The sequence below is a fragment of the Canis lupus genome, chromosome X (assembly GCF_011100685.1).
Source record: "Canis lupus familiaris isolate Mischka breed German Shepherd chromosome X, alternate assembly UU_Cfam_GSD_1.0, whole genome shotgun sequence".
Lineage (NCBI taxonomy): Eukaryota > Metazoa > Chordata > Mammalia > Carnivora > Canidae > Canis > Canis lupus.
The window spans coordinates 45,006,473-45,023,659 of NC_049260.1; the positions used below are offsets into that span (position 1 = coordinate 45,006,473).

At 38.0% G+C, this 17,187-nt stretch overlaps 1 long non-coding RNA gene across 1 annotated transcript in view; it reads right to left on the reverse strand.

Moving 5' to 3' along the window:
* The window catches only part of LOC119868442, a 119,839-nt gene that overhangs the window by 27,003 nt on the left and 75,649 nt on the right, over positions 1-17,187 (reverse strand). The window lies entirely within an intron of this gene.

Below are 17,187 nucleotides of genomic sequence, written 5' to 3' on the forward strand. Positions count from 1 at the left end.
AAATATCAGGTTAACAGTGGACCTCTCCACAGAGACCTGGCAGGCTAGAAAGGGCTGATATGATATATACAAGGTACTAAATGAGAACAACATGGAGCCAAGAATACTTTATCCAGGATGAATCACAATCAAAATAGAAGGAGACATAAAGAGCTTCCAGGATATGCAGAAAAAGAAAGAATATATGATGACCAAACCAGCTCTACAAGAAATATTAAGGGAGACCCTGTAAAAGAAATATGGAGAACAAAAACACAATCCAGAAAACTAGGGAATGAATATGTAATATATGACAATAAATTCATTTCCTTCAATAGTTACTCTGAATGTGAATGGGCTAAATGATCCCATCAAAAGACGTAGGGTATCCAAGTGGATAAAAAAGCAAGGCCCATCTATATGCTGTATACAAGAGACTCATTTTAGACCTAAGGACACCTCCAGTGTAAAAATGAAGGGGTAGAGAATCATTTACCATTGAAATAGTCCTCAAAAGAAAGCTAGGATAGCAAGTCTCATATTAGATAAATTAAAATTTATATCAAAGACTGTAGTAAGAGATGAGGAGGGACACTATAGCATACGTAAAGGGACTATCCAACAAGAAGACCTAAAAATCATGAATATTTATGCCACTAATGTGGGAGCTGCCAAATATATCAATCAATTAATAAAGTTAAGAGATACTTAGATAATAATACACCAATAATAGGAGACTTCAACATGTCATTTTCAGCAAAAGCCAAATATTCTAAGCGGAGAATCAACAAACAAACAAGGGCCTTAAAGATACACTGGACCAAATAGATTAGACACATATGTACAGAGCTTTCCATCAAAACGCAACTGAATACACATTCTTGTCATGTACACATGGGACTTTCTTCAGAATGGACCACATACTGCGTCACAAATCAAATCTCACCCAATACAAAAACACTGGGATTTCCCCCTGCATATTTTCAAACCACAATGTTTTGAAACTAGAACTAGAAACTAGAAATTTTGAAGAAACTCAAACACATTGAGGTTAAAGAGCATCCTACTAAAAAATGAATGGGTCAATGAGGAAATTAGATAAGAATTAAAAAGATTCATGGAAACTAATGAAAATGAAGATACAACCATTTAAAATCTTTGGGATACAACAAAGGGAGCCCTAAAGGGGAAATACATCGCAATACAAGCATCCCTCAAAATATTGGGAAAAAAAAACCCTAAAAAACACAAGCTAACTTTGCACCTAAAGGAAATGGAGAAAGAACAGCAAATGAAACCTACACCAAGAAGAAAAAAGATAATAAAGATTTGAGAAGAACTGAATGAAATAGAGACAAGAGGAACTGTAGAACAGATTTTAAAAACCAGGAGTTGGTACTTTGAAAGAATTAATAAGATAAACCATTAGCCAGCATTATTAAAAATAAAAAAGACTCAAATAAATAAAATCATCAATGAAAGAGGAGAGATCACAACCAATACCAAAGAAAAACAAACAATTTAAAAAACGTATTATTAGCACCTATACCCCAATAACTTAGGCAACCTAGAAGAAATGGACGCATTTCTGGAAAACGACAAATTACCAAAACTGGAAGAGGAAGAAATAGAAAACCTGAATAGGGCAATAACCAGGATAGAAATTGAAGCAGTCATCAAAAACTTTCCAAGACACAAAATTCCAGGTCCAGATGGCTTCCCAGGGGGAATTCTATCAAACGTTTAGAGAAAAAACAATACCTATTCTACTGAAGATGTTCCAAAAGATAGAAATGGATGGAATACTTCCAAACTCATTCTATGAGGCCAGCATCACCTTAATTCCAAAACCAGACAAAGACCCCACCAAAAAGGAGAATTATAGACCAATATCTCTGATGAACAGAGATGCAAAAATTCTCAACAAGATAGTAGCCAATAGGATCCAACAAGACATTAAGAAGATTATTCACCATGACCAAGCGGGATTTATCCCCGGATGCAAGGTGGCTTCAACATCCGTAAAACAATCAACAAGATAGATCACATCAACAAGAGTAAAAACAAGAACCATATAATCTGCTTCAATAGATGCTGAGAAAGCATTTAACAAAATGCAGAATCCATTCCTGATCAAAACTCTTCAGAGTGTAGGGATAGAGGGAACATTTCCTAAGTATCATAAAATTCATTTGCAGAAATCCCACAGCAAATATCATTCTCAATGGGGAAAAATTGAGAGCCTTTACCCTAAGACCAGGAACACGACAGGGATGTGTATTCTCAGCACTGCTATTCAACATAGTATTAGAAGTCCTATCCTCAGCAATCAGGCAACAAAAAGAAATAAAAGGCATTCAAATTGACAAAGAAGAAGTCAACTTCTCCCTCTTATCAGATGACATGATACTGTACATTGAAACCCCAAAACTCCACCCTAAGATAGCTAGAACTCATACAGCAATTCGGCAGAGTGGCAGGATACAAAATCAATGCCAAGAAATCAGTGGCATTTTTGTACACTAACAATGAGACTGAAGAAAGAGAAATTAAGGAGTCAATCCCATTTACAATTGCACCCAAAAGCAAAAGATACCTAGGAATAAACCTAACCAAAGGGGTAAAGAACCTATACCCTAAAAACTATGGAACACTTCTGAAAGAGATTGAGGAAGACACAAAGAGATGGAAAAATATTCCATGCTCAAGAATGGGAAGAATTAACATTGTGAAAATGTCTATGCTACCAAGGGCGATTTACACATTTAATGCAATCCTTATAAAAAAAAAACATGGCCTTTCTTCAGAGAGTTGGAACAAATCATTTTAAGATTTGTGTGGAATCAGAAAAGACTCCAAATAGCAAGGGAAATATTGAAAAAGAAAACCAGAGCCAGGAGCACAACAATGCCAGATTTCAAGTTGTACTACAAAGCTGTGATCATCAAGAGTGTGTGGTACTGGAACAAAAACAGACACATAAAAAAAACCAGACACATAGATCAATGGAACAGAATAGAGAATCCAGAAATGGGACCTCAACTCCATGGTCAACTAATATTCAACAAAGCAGGAAAGTGTATCCACTGGAAAAGGACACTCTCTTCCTGGGTCCTGGGAAAATTGGACAGCCACGTGCAGAAGAATGAAACTAGACCATTTTTATACACCATACAAAGATAAAATCAAAATGGTTGAAAAATCTAAATGTGAGAAAAGAATCCATCAAAATCCTAGAGGAGAGAACACTTGCAACAACCTTTTTGGTTTTTTATTGTTTTGTTTATATTTTTATTGGATCACAATTTGCCAACATATAGCATAACACCCAGTGCTCATCCCATTATGTGCCCCCCTCAGTACCCAACACCCAGTCACCCCATCCCCCGGCCCACCTCCCTTTCCACTACCCCTTGTTCATTTCCCAGAGTTAAGAGACTCTCATGTTCTGTCACCCTCACCGATATTATCCACTCCTTTTCTCTCCTTTCCCTTTTATTCCCTTTCACTATATTTTATATTCCCCAAATGTATGAGACCATACAATGTTTGTCCTTCTCCTATTGACTTACTTCACTCAGCATAATAATACCCTCAGGATCCATCCACGCTGAAGCAAACGGTGGGTGTTTGTCATTTCTAATGGCTGAGTAATATTCCATTGTATACATAAACCACATCTTCTTTATCCTTTCATCTTTCGATGGACACCAAGGCACCTTCCAGAGTTTGCCTAATGTGGACATTGCTACTATAGATATTGGGGTGCAGTTGTCCCAGCGTTTCACTGCATCTGTATCTTTGGGGTAAATCCCCAATGGTGCAATTGCTGGGTCGTAGGATCTATTTTTAACTCTTTGAGGAACCTCCACACAGTTTTCCAGAGTGGCTGCGCCAGTTCACATTCCCACCACCAATGCAAGAAGGTTCCCCTTTCTCCACATCCTCTCCAACATTTGTTGTTTCCTGTCTATTAATTATCCCCATTCTCACTGGTGTGAGGTGGTATCTCATTGTGGTTTTGATTTGTATTTCCCTGATGGCAAGTGATGCAGAGAATTTTCTCATGTGCTTGTTGGCCATGTCTATGTCTTCTTTGGTGAAATTTCTGTTCATGTCTTCTGCCCATTTCATGATTAGGTTGTTTGTTTATTTGCTGTTGAGTTTAATAAGTTCTTTATAGAACTTGGATACTAGCCCTTTATCTGATACGTCATTTGCAAATATCTTCTCCCATTCTGTAAGTTGTCTTTTAGTTTTGTTGAATGTTTCTTTGGCTGTGCAGAAGCTTTTAATCTTGGTTAAGTCCCAAAACTTAATTTTTCCTATAGTTTCCCTTGCCTTCATTAAAGTATCTTGCAAGAAGTTACTGTGGCCAAGTTGGAAAAGGTGTTGCCTGTGTTCTCCCCTGATTTTGATGGATTCTTGTCTCACATTTAGATTGTTCATCCATTTTCAATTAATCTTTGTGCATGATGTAAGAGAATTGCCTAGTTTCATTCTTCTGCACGTGGCTGTCCAATTTTCCCAGCACCATATATTGAAGAGACTATCTTTTTTCCAGTGGATAGTCTTTCTGGCTTTGTTGAATATTAGTTGACCATGGAGTTGAGGGCCCATTTCTGGATTCTCTATTCTGTTCCATTGATCTATGTGTCTGTTTTTGTGTCAGTACTGCACTGTCTTGATGATCACAGCTTTGTAGTACAACCTGAAATCTGGCATTGTGATGCTCCCAGCTCTGGTTTTCTTTCTCAATATTCCCTTGGGTATTTGGGGTCTTTTCTGATTGCACACAAATCTTAAGATGACTTTTACCAACTCTCTGAGAAAAAGTCCATGGTATTTTCATAGGGATTGCATTGAATGTGTAAATTGCCCTGGGTAACATTGACATTTTCATACTATTAATTCTTCCAAACCATGAGCATGAATTTTTTTTTCCATTTCTTTGTGTCTTCCTCAATCTCTTTCAGAAGTGGTCTGTAGTTTTTAGGGTATATAGATCCTTTACCTCCTTAGTTAGGTTTATTCCTAGGTATCTTATGCTTTTGGGTGCAATTGTAAACGGAATTGACTCCTTAATTTCTCTTTCTTCAGTTTCATTGTTAGTGTATAGAAATGCCACTGACTTCTGGGCATTGATTTTGTATCCTGCCACTCTGCCGAATTGCTGTATGAGTTCTAGCCATCTTGGGGTGGAGTCTTTTAGGTTTTCTAGGTACAGCCTCATGTCATCTGCAAAGAGGGAGAGTTTGACTTCTTCTTTGCCAATTTGAAAGCCTTTTATTTCTTTTTGTTGTCTGACTGCTGAGGTTAGGACTTCTGGTACTATGTTGAATAGCAGTGGTAAGAGTGGACATCCCTGTCATGTTCCTGATCTTAGGGGAAAGGCTCCCAGTGTTTCCCATTGAGAATGATATTAGCTGTGGGCTTTTGTAGATGGCTTTTAAGATTCTGAGGAATGTTCCCTCTATCCCTACACTCTGCAGAGTTTTGATCAGGAATCCATGCTGTATTTTGTCAAATGCTTTCTCAGCATCTGTTGAGCAGATCATATGGTTCTTGTTTTTACTCTTGTTGATGTGATCTATCTCGTTGATTGTTTTACGAGTGTTGAAGCAATCTTGCACCCCAAGGATAAATCCCGCTTGGTCATGGTGAATAATCTTCTTAATGTCCTATTGGATCCTATTATCTAGTATCTTGTTGAGAATTTTTGTTTCTGTGTTCATAAGGGATATTGGTCTATAATTCTCCTTTTTGGTGGGGTCTTTGTCTGGTTTTGGAATTAAGGTGATGCTGGCCTCATAGCATGAGTTTGGAAGTATTCCATCTGTTTCTATCTTTTGGAGCATCTTTAGTAGAATAGGTATTGTTTCTTTTTAAATGTTTGATAGAATTCTCCTGAGAAGCCATCTGGCCCTGGACTTTTGTGTCTTGGGAGGTTTTTGATGACTGCTTCAATTTCTATCCTGGTTATTGCCCTGTTCAGGTTTTCTATTTCTTCCTCTTCCAGTTTTGGTAATTTGTGGTTTTCCAGAAATGTGTCCATTTCTTCTAGATTGCCTAATTTAGTGGCATATAGCTGCTCATAAAACGTTTTTTAAATTTTTTGTATTTCCTTGGTGTTGATAGTGATCTCTCCTCTTTCATTCGTGATTTTATTAATTTGAGTCTTTTCTTTTTAATAATGCTGGATAATGGTTTATCTATCTTATTAATTCTTTCAACATACCAACTCCTGGTTTTTGTATCTGTTCTACAGTTCTTCTGGTCTCTATTTCATTGAGTTCTGCTCGAATCTTTATTATCCCTCATCTTCTCCTTGGTGTAGGTTTCATTTGCTGTTGTTTCTCCATTTCCTTTAGATGCGATGTTAGCTTATGTATTTGAATGGTTTCCAATTCTTTGATGGATGCTTGTACTGCGATGTATTTCCCTCCTAGGATTGCTTTTGCTCTATCTCAAAGATTTTGATCGGTTGTATCTTCATTTTCATTAGTTTTCATAAATATTTTTAATTATTCTCTAATTTCCTGGTTGACCAATTCATCTTTTGCAGGATGCTCTTTAACCTCCACGTGTTTGAATTCCTTCCAAATTTCTTCTTGTGATTGAGTTCAAGTTTCAAAGCATTATGGTCTGAAAATATGCAGGGAACAATCCCAATCTTTTGGTATCGGTTAAGACCTGATTTGTGACCCAGTAGGTGGTCTATTCTGGAGAAAGTTCCATGTGCACTTGAGAAGAATGTGCATTCAGTTGCATTTCACTGTAAAGTTCTGTAAATATCTGTGAAATCCATCTGGTCCAGTGTATCATTTAAAGCTCTTGTTTCTTTGGAGATGTTGTGCTTAAAAAATCTGTCATTTGCAGAAAGTGCCATGTTGAAGTCTCCCAGTATTAGTGTATTATTATCTAAGTATGTCCTGACCTTGGTTGTTAATTTATTGTTATACTTGGCAGCTCCCACATTAGTGGCATAAATATTCATGATTCTTAGATAGTCTTGTTGGATAAACCCTTTAAGTATGATATAGTGTCCCTCTTCATCTCTTACTGCAGTCTTTGGGATAAACTTTAATTTATCTGATATGAGGATGGCTACCCCTGCTTTCTTTTGAGGACCATTTGAATGGTAAATGGTTCTCCAATCTTTCATTTTCAGGCTGTAGGTGTCCTTATGTCTAAAATGAGTCTCTTGTAGACAGCAAATAGGTGGTCTTGCTTTTTCACCAAGTCTGAAACCCTACATCTTTTGATCATTAAGTATCATTAAGCCCATTCACATTCAGAGTTACTATTGAAAAGTATGAATTTAGTGTCATCGTAATACCTATTCAGGCCCTGTTTTGTGGATTATTTCTTTGGGCTTCTTTCTTTTCCAGGGTCCCCCTTAATATTTCTTGCATAGCCGGTTTGGTGGTCACATATTCATTCAGTTTCTGTCTATTTTGGAAGCTCTTTATCTCTCCTATTCTGAATGAGAGCTTTGCTGGATAAAATATTCTTGGCTGCATGTTTTTCTAATTTATTACCCTATATATATATTTCTAATTTATTACCCTATATATATCATGCGTGCCCGTTCTGGCTTCCTAGGTCTCTGTGGAGAGGTCTGCTGTTAATCTAATAATTCTCCCCATATAAGTTAGGGATCTCTTGTCTCTTGCTACTTTAAGGATTTTTCTCTTTATCTTTGGAATTTGCAAGTTTCACTATTCAAATTTCTCCTTTTTGGTGGAATTAAAAAAGCACACTTAATAACACTTAAGTGTTAAGATGTTGAGATTAAATGTTGAGATGTTGAACGGTTTTTATTGATTTTAGGTAGGGACCTCTCTATCTCTTGGATCTAAATCCCTGTCCCCCACCCCCCCAATTAGGGAAGTTCTCAGCTATGATTTATTCAAATATGCTTTCTGGCCCTCTGGCCCTCTCGGGTCTCTGGAATCCCAATTATACATAGATTTTTCCTTATGAGGCTGTCATTTATTTCCCTTAACCTTTCTTCACGGTCTTTTAATTGTTTTTCTCTTTTTTCCTCAGCTTCCTTCCTTGCCATCATTTGTCTTCTATGCCACTCACTCATTTTTCTACCTCATTAACCCTCATCGTTAGGACCTCCAGTATGGATTGCATCTCATTTAATTGATTTTTAATTTCGGCCTGATTAGATCTAAATCCTGGAGTCATGCAGTCTTTTGAATCCTTTATGCTTTTTTTCCAGAGCCACCAGTAGCTTTATAATTTTGCTTATGAATTGACTTTCTGACATTGAATTGTAATCCAAATTCTGTAATTCTGTGGCAGAGTACTGTTTCTGATTTTCTTTTTTGTGGTGAGTTCTTTCTAGTCATTTTGCTCAGTGCAGAGTGGCTGTATGAGCAGGTTGAGTCAAGATTATCAACCACCACCTAAGCAAATTTCACCCTTGATGATTCTTCTGGTTCTATATACTGGAAATCCCTCGACTTCTCTCAGAGCTTTCCAGCGCTGCTTGGTCAATATCTCGCTTTTCCCCTTTCCTTCCAGCTGGTCTTCTGGGGCTGGGTCCTGCTGTGCTGGTTCTCAGGTGTGTGCACCTGGGGAAGCTACCCTGTCCCCTCCAGGTGCCAGGCTCAGTGGGAGTGAGTAGACAGCACTCTGTTCCCTGAGGCCCTGGGCCAAAGGCAGGTGCTAAACCGCTGAACCACCCAGGGATCCCCTGTTCTGTCTTTAAATCTCAGGTCAAATTTGTGCTTTCAGGATGCTATGAAAGTAATCTAGGTAAGTTGGTGGGACAAGGTGAGTTTAGGACCCTAACTCCTCTGCCCTCTTCTCAGCTCCCCCTACAACAACCTTTTTGAACTTGGCCACAGCAACTTCTTGCAAGATACATCTATGAAGGCAAAGGAACCAAAAGCAAAAATGAACTATTGAGACTTAATCAGGATTAAAAGCTTCTGCACAGCCAAAGAAACATTCAACAAAACTAAAAGACAACCTACAGAATGGGAGAACATATTTGCAAATGATGTATCAGATAAAGAGCTAGTATCCAAGATCTATAAAGAACTTATTAAACTCAACAGCAAAGAAACAATCTAATTATGAAATGGGCAGAAAACATGAACAGAAACTTCACCAAAGAAGACATACACATGGCCAACAAACACATGAAAAAATGCTCCTCATCACTTGCCTTCAGGGAAATACAAATCAAAACCACAATGAGATACCATGTCACATCACTGAGAATGGCGAAAATCAATAAGACAGGAAACAACAAATGTTGGAGAGGATGTGGAGAAGGGTGAATCCTCTTGCACTGTTGGTGGGAATGCAAACTGGTGCAGGTACTATGGATAACAATATGGAGGTTCCTCAAAAAGTTAAAAGTAGCACTACCCTATAAGCAGCAATTGCACTACTGGGTATTTACCCCAAAGATACAGATGTAGTGAAATGCCAGGACACCTGCATCCCTATGTTCATTGCAGCAATTTCCACAATAGCCAAACTGTGGAAGGAGCCATGATGTCTGTCAACAGGTGAATAGATAAAGAAGATGTGGTCTATATATACAATGGACTATTAGTCATCACAAAGGACAAATACCCGCCATTTGCTTCAACATGGATGGAACTGGAGGTTAGTATGCTGAATTAAATAAGTGAATTGGAGGATAATCATGGTATGGTTTCACTCATACAGGGAATATAAGAAATAGTGAAAGGGATTATAAGGGAAAGGAAGGGAATTGAATAGGGAAAACTAGAGAGGGAGACAAACCATGAGAGACTCCTAACTCTGGGAATGAACAAAGGGTTGTGGAAGGGGAGGTGGGTGGGGCATTGGGGTAACTGGGTTATGGGGACTGAGGAGGGTACTTGATGGGATGAGCAGTGGGTGTTATACTATATGTTGGCAAATCGAACTTCAATAAAAACAAATGAAAGAAATTTAAAAAAGAAAACACTAAAAATGAGCAAAGAGAGTTTAGGTTTTGCTAGTGAAAGTTAGAAAAGGGTTTTTTTCACAGCACTCTGGAAGTAATACTGCTGCCTTGTTTGTTTTGTTTTGTTTTACTGTTTTCAGAGTAAAGATGATTGACATATTTAATTCATTTCCTGAAATCATCATGAACAATATGCTCCCCCAAATAAGTCAAGGGAGAATATAACTGTTTTGTAATGTTCATGTGAAATACAAGTGGGCAACCTAATCCAGGTTTCTGATCAGCTCACAAATTTGTGGCTGAAACTTCTACTATCCTCCTCAAACTGCAGCACATCCTATTCTGTAATAAAAGCCTGTCTTTGCCATTGGCAAGGTTAGTTACCTTTGGTGCAACCAGATTCATATCAATGTCCTGTAGACCCTTTGTGGTATTTAATTTTTCATGGTCATTGCTTACTAAGCCATCCATGGTCAGGCAAAGGGTTATATGCTTAGTTCCAGTTTATGGATTGTGCAAGGTACACAAGGAAGTTCACAACTTGAACAAGGCAACATTTTGCAATGTTAACTGACTTTTCGTTCCATACTTCCTTGTATTCCTCTACATTTGCACTATAAAATCAATTGGTGAGTCAACCATTCACTGCCTCAGGGGAAGCAGAAAAGACTGGTATTCCTTCATATTAGGTTGACTATGAGCCAATGAAGCCTCAATATAGCCTCCTCCTTAGCACAATCACACTCGACGGACTCAAAGATTGCTTCCTTTACATCAAAAAATAAATAAGCTCTTTCTGGGAGAGAATGATACAGAATTTTTAGATCTATTGTTTCTAAGTCCATCGGTCCACAGCAAAAAGCAACAAAATATGTCTCAAATCCATTTGAACATTCAATTCTTGCCTCTCAATAGAATGGTGACTGAGATTTGAGAAACTATTGAACTAGCTCATCTATCAGATAGTAACTGGTCCCTGACATGCACTTACAATGTAAATAACTATAAAACTGTACAAAATTCATTAGGGGACTGTTTGAGGGCATTGGGCAGTAGAAGGCACAGAACTGTGGATCTTGAGTGAAGGAAATCTATGAAATGAAATCACTGTTTCCCACAGCATGCTGCCTGGGGGCACATTCCAGATGGTGACATATGGAGTTAGAACCTAAATGAACATACATGCTTTGATGACTTGAGGAGGCTGAGGTTTGCAGCTGCTGAAGCACTTCAAATTTTCAGGTCTTATCTGAAGAGAGGGGAGCTCTTCTTGTCTGAGGCTGCAGGCAACTTCATGAAGCCTATGGTGGGCCAGATGCAGGGGGAGGAATGCAGAAACCTTGCTGAACATTTTAGGTATTCAGTTCAGATGACAGATAGGCCAGGTGTTAGGGATAAAGTATTCTGTCCTAGAACTAAGTTTGAAACTGATACTTACCCACCCTAAGAAAGAATGAAAGCAAGCCAAACAGGCCCAAAGGATCCAAAAGCGACTTACCTAGCTGCCAGAACAAAACTGAACAACCTTTATGGAATATGACAAAGTCTAAATTTTAAGCAATATATTATTCATAATGTTCTGCACAAAACAAAACAAAATTAGGCATTCAAATTGGCAAAGAAGAAGTCAAACTCTCCCTCTTCACCGATGACATGATACTCTACATAGAAAACCCAAAAGCATCCACCCCAAGATTGCTAGAACTCATACAGCAATTTGGTAGCATGGCAGGATACAAAATCAATGCCCAGAAATCAGTGGCATTTCTATACACTAACAATGAGACTGAAGAAAGAGAAATTAAGGAGTCAATCCCATTTACAATTGCACCCAAAAGCATAAGATACCTAGGAATAAACCTAACCAAAGAGGTAAAGCATCTATACCCTAGCAACTATAGAACACTTCTGAAAGAAATTGAGGAAGACACAAAGAGATGGAAAAATATTCCATGCTCATGGATTGGCAGAATTAATATTGTGAAAATGTCAATGTTACCCAGGGCAATTTACATGTTTAATGCAATCCCTATCAAAATACCATGGACTTTCTTAGAGAGTTAGAACAAATTATTTTAAGATTTGTGTGGAATCAGAAAAGACCCCGAATAGCCAGGGGAATTTTAAAAAAGAAAACCATATCTGGGGGCATCACAATGCCAGATTTCAGGTTGTACTACAAAGCTCTGGTCATCAAGACAGTGTGGTACTGGCACAAAAACAGACACCTAGATCAATGGAACAGAATAGAGAATCCAGAAGTGGACCCTCAACTTTATGGTCAACTAATATTCAATAAAGGAGGAAAGACTATCCACTGGAAGAAAGACAGTCTCTTCAGTAAATGGTGCTGGGAAAATTGGACATCCACATGCAGAAGAATGAAACTAGACCACTCTCTTTCACCCTACACAAAGATAAACTCGAAATGGATGAAGATCTAAATATGAGACAACAATCCATCAAAATCCTAGAGGAGAACACAGGCAACACTCTTTTTGAACTCAGCCACAGTAACTTCTTGCAAGATACATCCACGAAGGCAAAAGAGACAAAAGCAAAAATGAACTATTGGGACTTCATCAAGATAAGAAGCTTTTGCACAGCAAAGGATACAGTCAACAAAACTAAAAGACAACCTACAGAATGGGAGAAGATATTTGCAAATGACATATCAGATAAAGGGCTAGTTTCCAAGATCTATAAAGAACTTATTAAACTCAACAGCAAAGAAACAAACAATCCAATCATGAAATGGGCAAAAGACATGAAGAGAAATCTCACAGAGGAAGACATAGACATGGCCAACAAGCACATGAGAAAATGCTCCGCATCCCTTGCCATCAGGGAAATACAAATCAAAACCACAATGAGATACCACCTCACACCAGTGAGAATGGGGAAAATTAACAAGGCAGGAAACCACAAATGTTGGAGAGGATGAGGAGAAAAGGGAACCCTCTTACACTGTTGGTGGGAATGTGAACTGGTGCAGCCACTCTGGAAAACTGTGTGGAGGTTCCTCAAAGAGTTAAAAATACACCTGCCCTACCACCCAGCAATTGCACTGCTGGGGATTTACCCCAAAGATACAGATGCAATGAAACGCCGGGACACCTGCACCCCGATGTTTATAGCAGCAATTTCCACAATAGCCAAACTGTGGAAGGAGCCTCGGTGTCCATCGAAAGATGAATGGATAAAGAAGATGTGGTTTATGTATACAATGGAATATTACTCAGCCATTAGAAACGATAAATACCCACCATTTGCTTCAACGTGGATGGAACTGGAGGGTATTATGCTGAGTGAAGTAAGTCAATCGGAGAAGGACAAACATTATATGTTCTCATTCATTTGGGGAATATAAATAATAGTGAAAGGGAATATAAGGGAAGGGAGAAGAAATGTGTGGGAAATATCAGAAAAGGAGACAGAACATAAAGACTCCTAACTCTGGGAAACGAACTAGGGGTGGTGGAAGGGGAGGAGGGCAGATTGGGGGTGAATGGGTGACGGGCACTGAGGGGGGCACTTGACGGGATGAGTACTGGGTGTTATTCTGTATGTTGGCAAATTGAACACCAATAAAAAATAAATGCATTTTAAAAAGTAGAAATTTCAAAAAAAAATTTCTAGACACACCAAGAAGCAGGAAACAGTGAACACAAAATCAAGAAAAATGGCAATTAACAAACTGATCTCAAGATGTATAAGCTATTGGAATTAGCAGAAAAATTGAAAAAAAAATGTCCACGTCCCCCTCGTCTCCTGCCCTCACTACCACAACCATTTCCACTGATCTGTGTGAATATATGAGATTTGTTAACAACTTACTCAAGGTTATACAGCCAGTATTGGAGCCAGGATTTGAACCCAGAGATTTTTTTGACTGTGTGGTTTGTCTACAATTTGTATTATTATTATTAGTGATTATTAGTATTAGTGATCACTTTTAATGCACAAATCCCTTCCCCACTTAGAAATTTTCAAAATAGCTTCCTCATTTTTTTAAAGATTTATTTATTTATTTATTCATGACAGACATAGAGAGAGAGAAAGAGAGGCAGAGACACAGGAGGAGGGAGAAGGAGGCTCCATGCCTGGAGCCGATGGGGGACTCAATCCCGGGACTCAGGATCACGTTCTGGGCCAAAGGCAGGCGCCAAACCGCTGAGCCACCCAGGGATCCCCTAGCTTCCTAATTTAAATTATTAATCTCATTTTCCCTTGAATTAAAAAGCTTTATAAGCTTTATATCACCACCATAAATGAAAATCCCTCATTCTTTGTAATAAATTGCAAGTGACCATAAAAAATTCAAGTGAAACATTTAAGAAATGACTCACATCAGTCAAGATGGCTAAAATTAACAAGTCAGCAAACAACAGATGTTGGGAAGGCTGTGGAGAAAGAGGATCCCTATTACACTGCTGATGGGAAATGCAAGCTGGTATAGCCACTCTGGAAGACAGTATGGAGGTCCCTCAAAAAGTTAAATAGAGCTGCCTATGACCCAGCAATTGTACTACCAGGTATTTACCCAAAGGATACAAACATAATGATCTGAAGGGGCACATGCACCCCAATGTTTATAGCAGCAATGTCCACAATAGCCAAAATTTGTAGACAACCCAGATGTCCATTTACAGATGAATAGATAAAGAAAAGGTGATATATATACAATGGATTATTACCCAGCCATCAAAAAAATGAAATCTTACCATTTGCAATGACATGGAAGGAACTAGAGGGTATTATGCTAAGTGAAATAAGTCAATCAGAGAAAGACAATTATCTTACGATTTCACTCATGTGAAGTTTAAGGAACAAAACATAGGATCATAGAAGAGAGGGACATCTAAAATAAGAGGAAATCAGTAAGAGAGACAATCCATAAGAGATTCTTAACTATAGAAAACAAACTGAGGGTTGCTGGAGGGGATGTAGGTGGAGGGATGAGGTAAACAGGATGTGGGTGATGGGCATTAAGGAGGGCATTTGATGGGGATCCCTGGGTGGCTCAGCAGTTTAGCCCTGCCTTTGTCCCAGGGCGTGGTCCTGGAGTCCCGGGATCGAGTCCCACGTCGGGCTCCCTGCATGGAGCTTGCTTCTCCCTCTACCTGTGTCTCTGCCTCTCTCTGTGTGTGTCTCTCATGAATGAATAAGTAAAATCTTTTTAAAAAAAGGCGGGCACTTGATGTAATGAGCACTGGGTGTTATATGCAACTGATGAATCACTAAACTTTACCTCTAAACTAATACACTATGTGTTAATTAATTGAATTTAAATAAACAAAATTTAAAAAGTGAATAAAAATATTAAAATGCTAAATATATATTAACATTTACATCTTTGTGAAAGTTCATTAATTTCTATAGCACTCTATTCTTTTGAATAATCTTATATGTTTGGTATTATTTTCTAAGCCAGATTAGGCATTATTGTGGTATAAGAGAGTCTTACCATTCATTTTGTGTGCCATATGATTCTTCAGCCATCAGCCCTGTTCCTAGAACCCCACCAAGCTCAGTTCTGAAGATTGCCAAAATGCTTAAGCCTCAGTTAATCCTCTTCCTCCTCCCAGGTTTCAATCTCTGAACTCAAATACTTGATCAGATAAACCTAAATATACCTTTTTTCAGAGACAGAAAGAATGGCATCTTCAACAACAGCATTGTCTGAAAATCAAACTGTGAAAAATATTTGGGGGGGCATATATCATCTGTGGATTTCATCAAATCCACCTTTGAACAAATTAGAAATTAATTTTCTAATTAATAATTAATTAATTACCTAAGGTCTTTCCAAATTTCTCTGAGTTCATCGTGGCAGATATAAATGAGGAGAAAGGAAGGGTGGGTAGAAAGGGGATGGGTGGACCTGGGTATTTTTTTATTTAATAAGAAGCTCAAAATATAATATCTAATCCTCAAATATTCATCCACTACTTATTTTGCTCTATCAGATGTCCTCACTAGTCCCTTTTTTGAGAAGAAAGCCTGGAGGGAAAAAAAACCATCCTGCCTAAGATATCAACATCTCCACTAATCTGCAAATATCACAAAAGTTAAGTAACTTGCCCAAGCTCACTTAGCCATAAGTGGTGATTTTATTGGCCAGAAAAATCTGAACTAGTTTTCATTACACTGTCATTTTCATATTCACAAATCCTTGTCAGACTAATCCTTTTTGAAAATACTAGCTTTTGAGAATCTTGTGAGATATTCCACTGGAAACGTCAGATAAGCATTTGGATCAATGGATATGAGTTCATAGAGGAGTTCTGAAATGAAGATAAAGTTTGAAAGTCATCAATATAAAAACGTTTCAGTTCTATTCTTTGGCCATGTCTCACTGAAGACCTCAAGCAGACAAGTAGCAAAGAGAAATAGGCAACTGACAAAAGAGGTTTCATGCAACATATGAGAAAAGCTAAACAAAATTAATTTGGTTCCATGGATCAAATGCTGTGGTCCCAGCAGAGATCTTCCTTAAGCAGAAAAAAAGAAAGAGAAAATAAGAGTGGAAAAATTTTCAGAGAGATCTGCTGTTGACTTGGAAAAGTACAAGTTCATTGTTAGGTAAGAACATAGCACAGTCATATATCATTCTGTGACTTAAGCAAACACTTTCTTGTATCATCCTGGCAGCACAGCACCATTTTGGCCTTGGCTTTGCTCTTCTTGCCATGTCCCTCAGCATGGGCTGAGAAATCTGGGGATAAAAGAGGGGTGTCCACTTAGAGGCCTTGGGTGAGATCTTAGTGAACATGAATGTGAGGAATTTATTATTCTTATCATTTTATGGAGGTAGTCTTGAGCAGAAAAGTAATGAGTAATTTTAAGTAATGATACATGCTACTGCAAAATTGCCATCCTAAAATATTTTATCAGTTTACATTCCAAATAGTAGTGCATAAAAACACCCATTGGATACCTCATTATCAAAACTGGATTTTTCTTCCTTTTTAAATGCCTTTAATTTGATTTAATCCTTTTTACAGTAGGATGAATTATTAATCCTCTTCACCTTCCCAACCACTCTCCTCTATGCACAGGGAAGTTGTAGAATCTAAAAAAAATTAGTGAATTTGTTGGTTTACTTCAGTGACCAAAAAAAAAATGCCACCAGAAAAGATTAATACAACTTCAAGGTGGAGCTATAAAGAAACTACACAGTAATGGTGACCACTGCAGCAAGTGAAAAGCCAACACATTCTACTAATGAAAATTTTTTACATGTTTGTTAATAGTGTGAATTA